General features: G+C 40.1%; 1 protein-coding gene across 4 annotated transcripts in view; it reads right to left on the bottom strand.

Moving 5' to 3' along the window:
- BACH2 (BTB domain and CNC homolog 2) overlaps positions 1 to 15,078 on the bottom strand; it is a 264,660-nt gene that overhangs the window by 142,393 nt on the left and 107,189 nt on the right. For all 4 annotated transcript variants that reach the window (XM_019537759.1, XM_019537761.1, XM_019537758.1 and 1 more), the window contains one exon: positions 6,381 to 6,503. The gene's annotated coding sequence lies outside the window, so the exon portion shown is untranslated. The remainder of the gene's footprint in view (positions 1 to 6,380; positions 6,504 to 15,078) is intronic.

Here is a 15,078-nt window from a genome sequence, read left to right on the forward strand (position 1 = left end):
GGGGGACAAAACAAAAGAAAACAAGAGAAGGGTACACAGAAAGGCATAAGCCTCAGGAGAACAAGGATTAGTTGTCCAGGGGGAGGAGGGAAGGAGAAGGTGGATAAAGAGACTAGAAAAGAAGAGAGGAAAGGAGGGCAAAAGGACAAATAACATGTGAACAGGGAAAGTATTTCTGTGCAGAATCAAAAGGTTAAAAAGATGCATCTCTCACCAGAGTACAAGCTTCCCTGTAACTTCAAGACCCTGTTAGAAGGCTGGAAACTACCTTACTAATATTTTGAGAGGAGAACTATCTAGTATTATGCACCATCCCTTAATAGACAAATAAATAACTCCAGCATCCTAGCCCGAGAACTATCAGTCCTGGTTAAGACTAAATTCTATGCAGTTTCCAATTCCTTTATCAGAATTACCATCTTCACTTGTAGCAGGTGCTGAACCTGAGAATCGTGAAGTCAAAGACTAATGGGCTCACTTATGGTGCAGACAGAAGTGCAGCTCCCTGCTTTAACTCTGAACACTTTGAAGGAAATGTTCTAAGTTACAACGATCCCCCGTACCAAACAGAAGTTCACTGTTGGATCAGGGGGTAGGGAAATTTAGCTGCTGGCTGGGAGCCTGCAGCTATTTTCCCCTAGCAATGGTCCCTCCTCCCATCCAGCCTGTCCCTGTTTTCAGAAAATGAGTGGGGCAAGGGAGCAGAGGGAGTTCATTCTAGGGGTTCCCTAGCTGGTGCTAGAAGCCGAGGTGGGTGAATTGGAGCCCCCTATCTTGGCGGGGGAGGGGGGGAACTCTAATTCACCTGCCCCACTCTTCAGCAGGGGCAGAGAAAAACCCCAAACCAAAATCCCTCTGCTCCCTGCTATTTTGAAAACAGCTCAGAGGCTGGCAGGTAGCATAGACACAAGTTACATAAGACACTACATTTTGAAACATCTTCACCTGACCCCTCATGAAATGAGGGTTCAGATTTTTGTCCAATCGGCCATTTTTTAAGTGGTCTGCAGCTGTACACTTGTTTGGTCATGGCTATAAACTGCTTTCTGCGGGCAGACTGGGTGAAAATTCTCACTTCTGTCTGTACCCTTAATGCTTATCCAAAGTTCAAGGTGTAGAAATGTGTCAATTAAAAAGGAGTAGGGGAAGGAGAACTGGGGGGGGGGGAGGGAGGAAGAGGGATTTTAAAAAAACCCGTATCAGTCTTGCCACAATCTCTCAAAGAGATGACTTGACTTTTCTTTTTCTTAAATTACCCAGGTTTACACCTTTACATCTAGTCTCTATAGTCCTGTCTTCAGCTCTGTCAGAGTTAAGAAAATACTGCTACAGGACACTGAGACACAGATATTTCTGTCTAGTTGAAATACTGGGAACAAGTCATATTTTTGGTTCCTGGTAGCTCTGTGCAGCACATGTATCCAGTTCAGTATTTGGCAGCTTATGGCCCATGAACTGGATCTGACCAGCAAAGAGGTCAGATCTGACCCAGTACGGGAAGCTGGTGGATCACGTCACACACAGCTGCCTGTCCCCCCTGCAGCACCCTTCCTGCTGCTCTGTTGTGCCTGTGCTTATCCTCACTGAAGAAGGGTTGGAGGCTTGAGCTCTCTGCAGGGCACGGATTTGGTCACAATGGGATTGATGCACAAAATTCTTTCTAGTAGAAGTTCATCTCCTCCACCTGTAAACTACTGGAATTCAAGATTTTCCAAGCGAGACAGGAAAAAAAAGCCACACTTAACTCCTCTAGCTATTTGAATCACCCTTATTGCCACAGTATCTAAGACTGTTTACAGACATTAAAAAATAAAACAACAAACAAAAAAAAACCTCCGCACATTTTATCGGAAAAGACCATGTGCTAGTTTGACTTGGCTCCACAGTGTCTGCATAGATCAGGAGCTTCGGCAGGACTTTTTGGTGCTTTTATCTACAGCTGATTCAATCAGCTATTAGATAAAAGCGCCACAAATCTCCACAAAAGCTCACGATCTATATAGACACTGCAGAGCCAAGTCAAACTAACCTTCTGCCTTTTCTGGGGATGAGATGGGCTCAACATGGGAGCACGCTAATCTTAAAGTAAAACAATGTTTTGTTTTGTTTTTTAATGACTGCAAGAAGTCTAAGTGACAGGCAAGTGTCAGTAGAATTTATCATTAAACACCCAGTGAGGAAGGGAGGAATTATCAACATATTAAAGATAGGCTAATAAGCTATACAGCAATTAAAGAGTTTACCCAACACCCCGGAAGAAATGTGTAGGTCAGCAGAAGAATTCTAGTCCAATGCCTTAGTGCTATACTTTCTTTCCTCCTCTGGCACCACTTTTAGATTACTGCATGTTTACTGATCAATGCAGTTACTTCATTTATTCAATCATAGCATTCTATTATGCTGTTTTCTACACAAAAAAATACAGCCCAAACTAATGTTTACCAGAACCTATTTTCACTATTTTTTCCTATATTCCAACCTTAGGTTCACATGAGCATCACTTTTGCCATCGCTTCCACAGTTCTTTGATCTGTGCTCTACATTTACATAATCACAAACTTCATTAAAACATTTCAGTGATATTTAGATCTAGTTTTCTTATTTAGTTTCAAAAATGAAAGAGAAGATACTTATTAACAAATTTCTATATGTATACAAGAACAGAATGGATATATTTGGAAAATCAAAGCTATAAAATGCACGTCAATTCTTTGATTCTTAAAACACATGCTCAATATTTCTATATAATATATCAAAATATCTGATCAGCTAAGGAAGTCCTGCTATTAGACCAAGGAGTTAGAGTACCTAGGATGGATTCTTGGTTCCGCTACTGAATCACTGTACAACTCTGGACAACTTATTTAACCCTACTATCACTAAAACCAACACGGGTAAAAAAGGCCTGCCTTATTTATCTTTACAATGCTGCTCTGAAGTTTAACTGGCGTTTGAAAATGTCTTCACCAAATCTAATATTACTACAAAAGTGTACAGTCCTATATTTATGTTAGCCAGTGAAAGTTTACCATGAAAACAATATTTCACGGAACAATTTACAGAGGTTACCCCCTATAAAAAGTTTCTAGCATTTGGGGATATCCTCCCCTGCACTCATCCTTGCCCAAACCAGCCAATTTTAACACGTGTACAATAAAAGAAACTACAATAAAAGAAAAGCTCCAGGCATTTGTGAGAAACCTACAGACTTTCAAGAATGCCCTCTTCAGTGTGAGTGTTTATTTGAGTGCAATCCAAACTATCCATAACTAACTAAAGCGTATCAGGACACATATACTCTCTACTGCTAGTGAAACTTTCTGCTTACTTTTACCTTATTGTACATACCCAGCCATCTCAGGTGACAAAATAATGTGAAATTGTTATGTCTAAGACAGCTGAGCACCTGCAAAAATAACCTTCCAAAAATATTTAATATTTAGTCCACTCAGCAGCTGGAAAAACAACTACTTACCAAAGACAGTTGATATTTCGTATTACTTAACTGTTGGAAAAGCTACTTGAGAAACATTATTAAAGTTTACCTTAGTTGTTTAAAAATCTCTCTCATATTTGGGACTACTCAGGCACTGGACAAGCCACTTTTTCACTCTACTGAGCGGCCATATGCATCTCAAGTGAGATTGTTTTGAATCTGATAATCAATCAAGGGCTTTGGCATAATCCATTTTAAAACTGCTAAAGCAATACTTCTTCTGAGACCAAAGGTCTCAGTCTGGCCTAGGATTAAGTCAAGACCACCTCAGAATGAGCTACATGTATAACTAGATCAAATACATAAATCTAGCATTAATGTCAAGTATTCTGCATAGTGCAAATATAGTAACAAGAATGAAAATACAGAATAACAGTAATAAAACCAACCACAGTCAAGTTAGACAAGTTGGTTCCCGTTGTATTTCAAAAATTCATTCTTATTTATAATGTGGTAGCACCTGCTGGGCCATTTAGGACTGAGTTCTCCTTTTGCTGTCCTATGTGTTGTATAGGACAAGCACTAAGGCCAGATTCTCAAAGCACCAAACTCCTATTGATTTGCATGGGAGCTAGGTGCCTGAATACCACTCAAGAATTAGGGAGTACACGCTAAACAGCCAATGTATGTGTGAGATGTCAAAAGTATAAATCTTTTTACTTAAAATAGTTTTCCCCAGGCAATTCCTTTGCTACCCCACTTGTCCAGGTAGCTTAGCCAATTCACTCTACCACTATCAATGAACTTGACCCCATCCTCCCACCTTGCCCACCCACAGTTATGGAATTTGGCATAACCACCCCACAATGCCTAGTTAAGTATTCAACACTCAAAGTGATGGTCAGTGGGATAAGTGGCAAACAGCATACTGCAAAATTGAGGCAAAGCATATTGTAGTGAAATTCACCTGGACCAAAAGTTTCTGCTATCAACACAGAGCAGAAGCATTTTAAGATCTATTCCAGAACATGCAGACTGAATTGATCCAATTTATTTCATATCAAGTGCTTAAGAGACCAGATGAACTGAACTGGAATTTGTACCTTTTATTACCACCTGACATGGAAGGACTGTTTTTTTCTTAAGGTGTTGGGCACTCTGTCCCCAGGCCAGCAAAGCACATGCTTACTTTTAAGTGCATGAGTTGTAGTTTATAGGCCTAAATCCCACAATCATCCTCTTTGCCTAGGAAGAGGCCAGTATTGTTCAGGGCTATTTTAAATGTACTTTGGATTGTGCATCTTAGAGAGAAGTTGTTTTTCCTACACAGGAACAGAGGAAACATGAAGATTTGTAGGGGCTGCCCTTCTCGCTCCTTGCCAGGCCAAGGTATGGATGGGCAGAGTTCACTGTCCAGGGTCAGAGCTACAGTATTAACCCTTTCACAGCCAACGAGCAACCAAAACCCATTGCCTATTTGGCAGCAGCTGTGAAAAAGTTAACATAACCTTTTGATGATACTGTAAAGTGTACTCTGCCTTCATGGTCAGGACTGAGCTGTGAATATTTTCTTTTTGTTCTTTTAATTTCTTTTCATTGAATTCTGCCTTTCCAAAATAGGGTACATGTTGTATTTGGGGGTTGAGGCAGGAAAGAAAAAACAATACTTTATTGACAATATTAAAAAAAAAAACAAAAAAAATTATAAAACTGAGGGCAAAGCAAGCAGGAAGGAGAAGAAATCTGTGCTAATTTAACAACCATTTCAAACTAGGACCTTTTTTGCTAAGTGACCTTAATGCCTATTTGTATGCGATTTCCTGAGAAATCTCTTGGAGTTTATAATTAAAAATGTGTTTTAATTTTTAAACACCAGCAAATCCAGCTTGGAACAGGGTTCTTATTTGCTCATGTGTCATCATCACCATCACTGAGGAATCCAAAAGGCAAAATGCAACCCTTGCTTATAGCTACATGAAATTAAAGGGGTTGTGTTAATATGATTAGATTAATATGGCCAGATCAGATGATAATATAGACCCTTCTAGTCCTAAAATCCATGAATCTACAAATTATTTCAAATCAAAGCAAATAAGTTACTGTCTGCACCACACAAAATCATGCTAGGAAGGGACTTCCAGGGTTATCTAGTCCAACCCCTTGCACAGTTGCAGGATTTGCTACTCCTAAATCATCCCTGTCAATCATTATTGTGCCCTTCTTGAGTCTCAATGAGACTACAATTTCCTTAGGTATATTTGCACTGGAGGGTTGAACTGCTGCAGTTATGCCAACATAGAATACAATTCAAGATTATTTGCAGTTTTAGGTGTTTCACAAGGTAAGGTTCCTTACTGCTCTGCGAGGATGAAGGTTTACAAACTAGCTGGGAGTGTATACAACTGCAGCAAACAGTTGCATGGGACTGCAGAGGGGCATCGGCTGCCTAGGACCACTACCCAACTCCAGCTGAACAGACAATGGTTCTTTTTGAACTAAAACTGCACTAGTTCGTCTTTAGTTTGCCATGCCACTGTGAAGGAAGTGGATTAATCTGGGTTCCACTGTACCTACATCACTACAAAACAGAAATATAACTCAATGAGGATGACGCCAAAGTCACACACAAAGGCGAAAACATGCACTGACAAATGGCAAAAACCTGCATGGACTTTCTTTCAATTTCTCTTCAGATTGATGTAGAGATGCTTATATTTTTCTAGAAAGCTTTTTGCAAATGCATCTAGGAGCTATAAAATAAGCTGAAAAAACAGACTCTGCCCATATTTCCAAGGAATGAGTCCTACGTATGCACTTTAGACAACATGGCACAGTTTGCGATGTTCACTACTACCATTTAACAGACAGTATGTTAAACCATAAAATTGTAGGGAACAATTTTAAAAAACAAATAATTTTACACCGCATGTTCAAAAATACTTACCCAAGACACAGCCCCTGGCAGCTCTTTCCAGGGAAACAAATTGCAGCTTTAAGCAGTTTACTGTCTCATAAACTGGCTGTTGTGGCTCAGCTCTTATCACGTAAGCAGCACCTACAGATATACCTGAAGAGGAAACATAACCAAAATGTTTTGTGAGCGAATATGTAAATCTACTAAACTCTGTTTACCAAGACAGGTCCAAAGCAGTTTCAATGGAAGTATATAAAATTTTCCAGCTGGCTTGGAAATGCAGCCTCTCTACAGCAATTACTGAAGGACAACAGAGACACATCTAGAATTGTCTTTACATTTCTTAATTACACATAAGAAAATAATTTATTAGTGCATCAAATAGCCAAAACTCAGTAAACAATCCTTTTTTTTTTCTTTGCCTTCACTGGAATCTGTGGCAAAACTCCAGCTGATTTCAATGGGAACAGAAATTTTTCCTTAAGCTTATATTCAAACAAATATAAAGATACTAGTACCATGAAAAAACAAGGTTTTCTTGTATGTGTGTTTGCTCATTAAACTGAGGCACAAGCAATTAAATGAATGGGCAAATTAACACAGACCTGTAAGGGCACTGCACTGGGGGAGCTACAGTTGCTTATTTTTTAAACCAATTTTAAATCTGCCACTGCAGGGCTGTACTGTTGCTTTCTATTAGATATGTTTCCTAGCCTTCCTGCTCTTTACTGAATCCCTTTATTCTACCCACATCTTATCATAACTCCTATTGCCTGGACTACTACTGAGACTACTACCGTCACAATGAGCCGGACAAGGAAGAAACAGTGACACATCTTTTTGCTAGGCTTGTATCAACTCATCCATTGTACTGATATTCTTTAAAAATGTTAAATCCCTTCTAAAAGTAGTTACTGGACCTGACTACGCATGACAGAAGATTAATTTTTGAAAGCTTAACCCTATATAAGAGTGGTTAGCCACTGCTTTAGAAACTGGGACAGATCATATTTTCCCAGTCAACTCCTGAAAGGGAAAGTTGATATCCTGGTCTTGGAAAGTATTATCTGACTACAAGTTATGAAGACCTAGAAGTTTTTACTAAGATTCATTATTCCGTCAACCGAATCAAAGCAAGGGATATTTAGCCATGGGGCAGGCAATTATTTCAGGCGGAGGGCCACTTACTGAGTTTTGGCAAGCCATCGAGGGCCACATGACAGGCATCCAGGGGCAGATAAATAAGTGTTCTAAATTTTTTATGGGCTCTGCAGGTCAGATAGAATGGCCTGGTGGGCCACACTTTGCCCACCCCTGATTTAGCCATATGAAAATAATGGATTATTAAAGATGCAGGTAAATTTAAAATGCTGCAGAGAATAAACTCTTATCTAGTCTATCAGGAGACACAAAGATGAAGTTTACTAAAAGACCTTCCTGATGGCCTGGATTCTCCCAACACGAGTCAGGTTCTTAAAAATGTTAGTACTGGAACACTGATGGCGTGAAGAAAACTTTAAATCCCAAGCGTTCCCACTTAACTGATTGTTTTGGAAGAAATAAAACCACTACCTCAAGTTTCGGCCACACAGATTGAGATCCATTTTGTACTAGTCAATGAAGTTTTTTCTGCCTCTCTCTCATTTCAGGGTAGACAGCAAGCTGCTGACACCTCACACTAAAGTTGTTCACACTGCAGAAAGTGTTTACCACTCACAACTGATGCTCAAAATTAATTTGCAGCAGCAACAGCAGCAGCAGCATCACCAGCAGCAAAGCTTTGACAAACTGTCATGTGTTGACACAGTCATAAATTGTTGGTTAAAAAAAGTAACACTTTTTCTCTCTTCTGTCACCTCATACTTAAGACAAGGGATGGGTGAATTATGCAAAGTTTGAGGGTTTGTAAGCTTCACAAAACAAGTTGAGTTGTGAAATTTATTTCCCCATCAGTTAAACCCATGCTTTATTTTCATGAAGATTCAATCTTAAAAATCCATTACTATCAACCAAGGAGTGTGATGTAAAGAGTGGAGAAAGTTATCAAAAACAACTGCATGACACTTGCTTTTCTCTCTGGGAACGTTAAGATCTGACCAGTGAAAAATACTGTATATTAACTATTCATGGCCATGGAAACCACCCACCCATTTACTTTAAAAGGGAAAATAAGGGTTTTTATTGTTTCCAGCTGGTACATGATGTTATCTCAAGTGAACATTTTTTCATAACTAGATTCTTTCTGGATGGCTCTATATGGGGAAAAAAAAAGCTTGACGACATTCATCAGATAAGGTCTAAACTGATCTCTCTGAACTTAAGATAGTAATTGTTAGTCAGAATCCAGTGCACTGTGGGAGACTATAAAGAAATTCACCTTGCAATGAGCAGGACAAATAATCCATCTTGTTCACCCGTTGGGTTTAGTAGTGGAAACCTCTGTGCTTCTCACTGAAACGAGCATTTCAGCATGTAAGCTATTTGTTAAGTTTCTTCTAGCTCCAAACTAAACCGGAATATATTAAGCCAAAGAAATGGTGCCAGGAAGAACAGAAAGATGGGAAATAATAGACATGGATAGATCTGGTCAAGGTCTAAATTCCCACAGCGCAGGCCCAACCACATAGAAGGAGCACCAATACCATGACCAGCCATACCTATCAGACATTCAGACTTCTCATGAAACTCAAACTCTAAGCGTAGGTGACAAAACCAAAATGATAAAAAGCATATCATCCCACAAAGCATGCAAGAGTTAAGTATTTTTAATGCAATCAACATACTTAAATCTTATTCTTATTAACAGGTAGCTTCCATCATACAGTCATAAAGAAGCAGGGTTGGAAGGGACCTAGAGGGAGTCATCTAGTCCAGTCCCCTGCTTGGAGGCAGAATCACTGCTATCCAAACCATGCCCTACAACCCTGAACCTAAAACAGTTAAACCCGACACAAGATCCTAATCCACCACAGGTAAAGCAGGGGGACCACAGCAACTGGAGTACTGCGTCCAGTTTTGGGCTCCAGAGTTCAAAACAGATGTGGAGAAGCTTGAGAGAGTCCAGAGAAGAGCCACATGCATGATCAGAGGTCAGGAAAACAGACCTTACTATGACAGGCTGAGAGCCATGGGGCTCTTTAGCCTGGAAAAGCGCAGCCTCAGGGGCAATCCGATGGCCACCTATAAGTTTATCAGGGGTGACCATCAGTACCAGAACTTTTGTTCACCAGAGCACCCCAAAGGATGACAAGGTCGAACGGTCATAAACTACTGCCAGACCATTTCAGGCGGGACATAAGGATGAACTTCTTTACTGTTCGAGTCCCCAAGGTCTGGAACAGCCTGCCATCGGAGGTGGTTCAAGCACCTACATTGAACACCTTCATGAGTAAATTGGATGCTTATCTCACTGGGATTCTATGACCTCACCTGACTTCCTGCCTTTGGGGCAGGGGGCTGGACTCGATCTTCTGAGGTCCCTTCCAGTCCTAATGTCTATGAAGAGTCTGAAGTCTTGCTTCTGAAAAGGTTAAAAGTACACTCAAGAGATCCCAAAAAGAGTGGCCACAAACTACAAGTTCATCATAAAGAAAGTGAAAATAGAATCATAGAAATTAAAGGCTAGAAGGGACCTCAAAAGATCATCAAGTCCAACCCCACTGCTCTGGCAGGAATACTGTTGAGATCAAATGATCCCATCAAGGTGTTTGTCCAGTCTCCTTTTGAAGACTTTCAAGGTTGGGGACTGCACCGCCTCCCTGGGAAGTCTATTCCAGATTCTGGTCACCCTTACTGTAAAGAAGTTCTTCCTTGCAGCCAAGCTGAAATCATCCTCTAACAGTTTATGGCCATTGCTCCTTGTCCTCCCCTGGGGCACCCTAATAAACAGTTTTTCCTCCCAGTTCCCAATATTCACTCCTTACATACTTATGGATGACTACCAAATTCCCCTCAGTCTTCTCTTTCCCAGACTGAATAGTCTCAGATCCCTTAGTCTTTCCTCATAAGGTTTGTCCTCCAGGCTCTTAATCATTCTTATGGCCCTTCTCTGGACCCTTTCAAGATTCTCCATTTCTTTTTTTAAGTGTGGCACCCAGAACTGGACACAGTACTCCAGCTGGGGTCTCACCAGTGCTGAGTAGAGGGGGAGGATTACCTCCTTGGATCTGCTCATGACGCACTGGCTAATGCAATGCATCCCAGTATACTATTAGATCTGTTGACTACAGCATCGCACTGGTGGCTCATGTTCATCCTGTGATTAACCATAACCCTGAGGTTCATTTCAGCCATCGTGGCTGGACACCTGCTCCTAAACCTATGTTCATGTCGCTGGTTACTTCCCGCCAGATGAAGCAGGTTCCGCTCTGCCCACCTTTCCAGCTTGTCCAGGTCTGCTTGGATCTGCATCCTATCCTCTACCATGATCACTTTTCTCTACAACTTAGTAGACTTAATGTAGATGGAAACGTTTTGGAAATCAGGTGCTCAAATATCTTCTGTTGTAGTAAATAACCATTTGGAAACATTGTGGGGAGAGAGATTTAATTTACAAGGTTCAAATATCACACACTGTGCTAGAAACACAAAAACAGCTTTCAATCTCTTTAAGTGGTTAACAGAGGTAACTGCACATTTCTGACTGAGCACCTTGCTCAATCTTTGGCTAGACTGGTGCAGCACCAGCCTGCACAAAATTTCTACAAAGGCTGATACATGGATTCTTGAATCAAAGGACTCCTACTAATAAAATATTAAATGAAATGAGATTTCTAATGGCCCATTAACTCTGTCAAATTGCACGTGTTTTTCTCTGTAACTGTGTTCTTTTAAAAATGTGAACCTTAAACTAATATCACATTTTCCTTCTGAAAACTGAAATAGAAGCCTTACTTTTTGGGAGCCAGATTTCATTCAAGCTATGCAGTTAACATCAGTATTTTTTAACTCTATGCAGGCATAAAGTTGGTCAGTATATACCAAGTCACTTCCACTCACAGACCAATTGCATATGCCCATGGACAGAATTTATTCACCATCTGAGATCTTTTTTCTGACAAATGAAAATTGATTACTTTTCTAAATCTAATGGAAACAGACACTGAGGCTACTACTCAGCATTACATATTTACGTCATGCAGGCAAGATGGACATTAACTGTGCTGCTGGGTGAAATGATATCATCCATGCTCAATTAGTTTAGACTGCTTCTCTAAATACACAGCAATCAAGTAAAAAAGAGAGAAAGAAATAACCCAGAAATTAGGAAAAAAAAAAAATTTATAAATACTCTGAATGATTCACATGAATACATTCTGCCACTGGACCCCACCCAGCATGCCTTGAGACTTCAGTAGAAGATCAATTCTACATTAATAAAGTGTAATGTATTAAATCAGGCTATTACAGTGGTTTGCTGTAACTTCCTTCTGTTTTACTCAGACTGTATGTAAACTCAAATTTTCATCTTACTACAAGAAAACTAATGCAATCTAGATTGTTACACTGAAATAATCTGAATTATCCAAACGATCAGCTCCAAACTCCCTCAAAGCTTTTGTTCCTACATAGAGGCTTGGAGGAGGGGACTTCACCAGCTTCAATTCCTAGTTTCCTTGGAATTTGTATTTTGGGGCTTAGCACATGCCCAACAAACAAGGAATAGATTGGAGTCCTAGAGCTGACAGAAAAAAAAGAGAGAAAAAAAGAGGGAAAAAATACTTTTTATATATGTCCTGTGGGGGGGGGGTGGAAATCTCATTAATCATTTTGAAAATTCAAGACTGTTTCAACCCCAGCTCCATCAGCAAGTACTAAGGGATTTGCTGGATGAAAGAAGCATTCAAGCAGAGGTCCACCGCTGTACTACTGCTTGCTTCTCCCAATTGTACGTCTTTAAGAGAATTATTATTTCTGCAGGAGATACCCATCACTGAATTTGTGAGGTAGTAAGTGATTGCTGATTGTGGGGAGGGAATAAGTTCAATGGTGTATAGGTGAAGAATTAAAGTGGAGAACCAATGAGTTCCTCGGGACTCTCTATACTATAAGCTGTACTGATGTGCCATCCAAGTTTTTTGGAGGGCAGAGGGAAGTACTATGTGGTAGAAGCTGGGTTGAGCCCAAATTTTCACATCCTCCCAGCCAGCGCAGCCTTAATCTCAACAAACCATGGAGCCACAAGCACGCCACAAAAAGACATTCACAACACTCTGGTTCTTCAAAGCAAAGTGGAACATTTGAATCTTATTCTGCCTTCCTTATGACATCCATATGACTAAGGTGAAAACACTACGTACAATGTACTGTGAAACATACAACGTGGTCACTGCCTGGATTTGATGTACTTTGTGAAAGACAAATGCCTCCAGCTGGAAAAAAACGTGTGGCTCTTCAACACTATTATATTCCCTGAACATCAGAGTTCCAACCAAGAGGAAACAGTGTTCTGCTGCACTCAGACACCAGTGAACTGGTAAGTTTTATCAGCCTCTCCTCTCATAAGACAAGTGATGTCAGTGGCTAAATAGAACATGGGTAATTTTCCTGCTTACACTGTACATTTGTCTTCATATTACTTGAAAGGTCACAATTTCAGATCTGTTATCTTTGAGATATTCCACCCACCAGCAAATAGGGGAATGATTTTTTTTGACATTCTGATAGAGCCACCCTGTAACATTTGAGGGAGGACTTTAAAAAAAAAATTTCCAAATGAGCGGAGTCTTAAACAAAGCAAAGTCTGCCACACACTAAAAAGGGACTTGAAGTAGATGTTTAATTCACCCATATTTGAAGGTAAACTGTTGGCAGGAGTGGACCCCTGCCACCTGCCTGATACCAAAGAAACATTTTTCTACCAAAAAAAGCCCTGGGAAGAGAAAGCAAAGGAAGGAAGAGGGTGCTGAGAACCAGATTCTGGTTCAAGTTTCTGTTTACCACAATTTGGATTTAAAGCCCTGTAAAGCTGAAGGAACTAAGGGGGCCAGATTCTATTCCAGCTATCGGGTGTGTAAGCCAAGTTGGGTGCCTAAGTGCAAAATTATTCCACACTGTTCAAGTCCCAGAAGATCCATTAACACATCTATTTTGTAACAGAGACCTAAGCCACATATAGGCATTACATTTCAGAGAGGACCGCAGCTCTCAGTAGAAACCATGAGTATACAAGTATTTACAGTTTCTCTTAGAGCAAAAATGGCAGTTTTGAGAGAAAAATACCCATCTACAACCCAGTAGAGGTCACACTGGGGAGAGTTTCTTCTGGTTTTCCAGGACTCAAGCAGGTTGGAATAGGATTGTATTTAGCCACCTAATTCCACGTACATACCTAATAGGTGGATTAGAATCTGGCCCTTAGTTCCTTCAGTTTTACAGGGATTGAAGTCCAAACTGTGCTAAAGGAAAACTGAACCAGAATCAGTTTTTCAGCATTTTTCCCTTCCTTGCTTTCTCTTCCCATGACTTGTTTTTTTTTTAAACAAAAAAGTTAGCCCAAAGCGGTTTGCAAAGTCTATACTCCACTGAAAAGCCAACAATTGAATTTTGTCTTTGTATAGGTTCAATCAAGACACCAGATAAGCTATTTCCATGTTTGTGGATGTAATACAGGAACTGAAAGCTTGGATCGCACCTAAAAAGTCCATCTGCTCTAGTATAACCTGTCTTACGCTACAGCACTGGGTAGGTGCTTGAGAGAAGAAAAGTACAAGAACTCCACAATAGGTAGATTTGGAATAATCTGCTCATATATGCACATACTCTCTAGGTTTCCTTCTAATCTACTGTAGAGATTGGCTTAACCTGTGAAATATAATGTTTAATAGATACTCCAAAACTGTGTATGCGTTACTAGATGGCACTGATCAACGGTTCTCAACCTTTTTAAACTCAAGGCACCCCTTGGAAAATGGTAGCTTTTAGTTTTCATTTTTTTTTTGACTATGGGAAAACAAGTGAACTGTTTTCTGTTGCAAGGAAATTCAAAAGACCACAGGAAGTCAGGACTTGTGGCAGAGGTGACATCTTTTATTACACCAACTAAGGACTATTTTTTGCAAAAATCTAGTTGGTCTAAAAAAAGATATCACCTCTGTTACAAGTCCTGATTGCTTTTTCCTGCAGAACAATACAGCTACAACCTGGATACCTGACACAGCAAGTCAGAATAGTTTTAACGTTATGGATTCCTATTTGAAATCTCTGGGTTTATTTTGTGAATCATTTTTTGCAAACCTAACAGTGCTGACATTGTACGGCACCCCCAGGCATACTTGAAAGGATCTCAAGGTACCTTTCAATCCCCTCTGAGAATCACTGGTATCGATGTAAGGGCAAGAAGTACACATAATGCAAAAATATTTATATTTATCATATTACTATGATGTGGGATACTTTAATAAATAAAGATAGTATTTCTCTTCCCTATTGACCCACAAAATCTGCCTGGTCGCTGTTTCAGCTTGTGCCTATAGCAGTGTTCAAATCTTAATTTAAAATTCTCCAGCTCCAGGAAAGAGTTGAGTTGCGAATCTGTCATATAAAGATGCATCAAAATACCTCTTTTGTACAAGAGCATCAAATCCTAAGTACCTTTCATTAATAGAAAGACAATGGCAACCTGAAGGAAAGGAGGAGGGCCACCTGTTTGGTGAGAGGGCAGCAGGCCAGGCCCTGTGAAAAGAAACTGAGGAACCTGAACCTATTCAGCCTCGGCAAGAGGAGGCTG

Source organism: Crocodylus porosus, unplaced genomic scaffold (genome assembly GCF_001723895.1).
Source record: "Crocodylus porosus isolate Cpor-Errol unplaced genomic scaffold, CroPor_comp1, whole genome shotgun sequence".
Classification (NCBI taxonomy): domain Eukaryota; kingdom Metazoa; phylum Chordata; order Crocodylia; family Crocodylidae; genus Crocodylus; species Crocodylus porosus.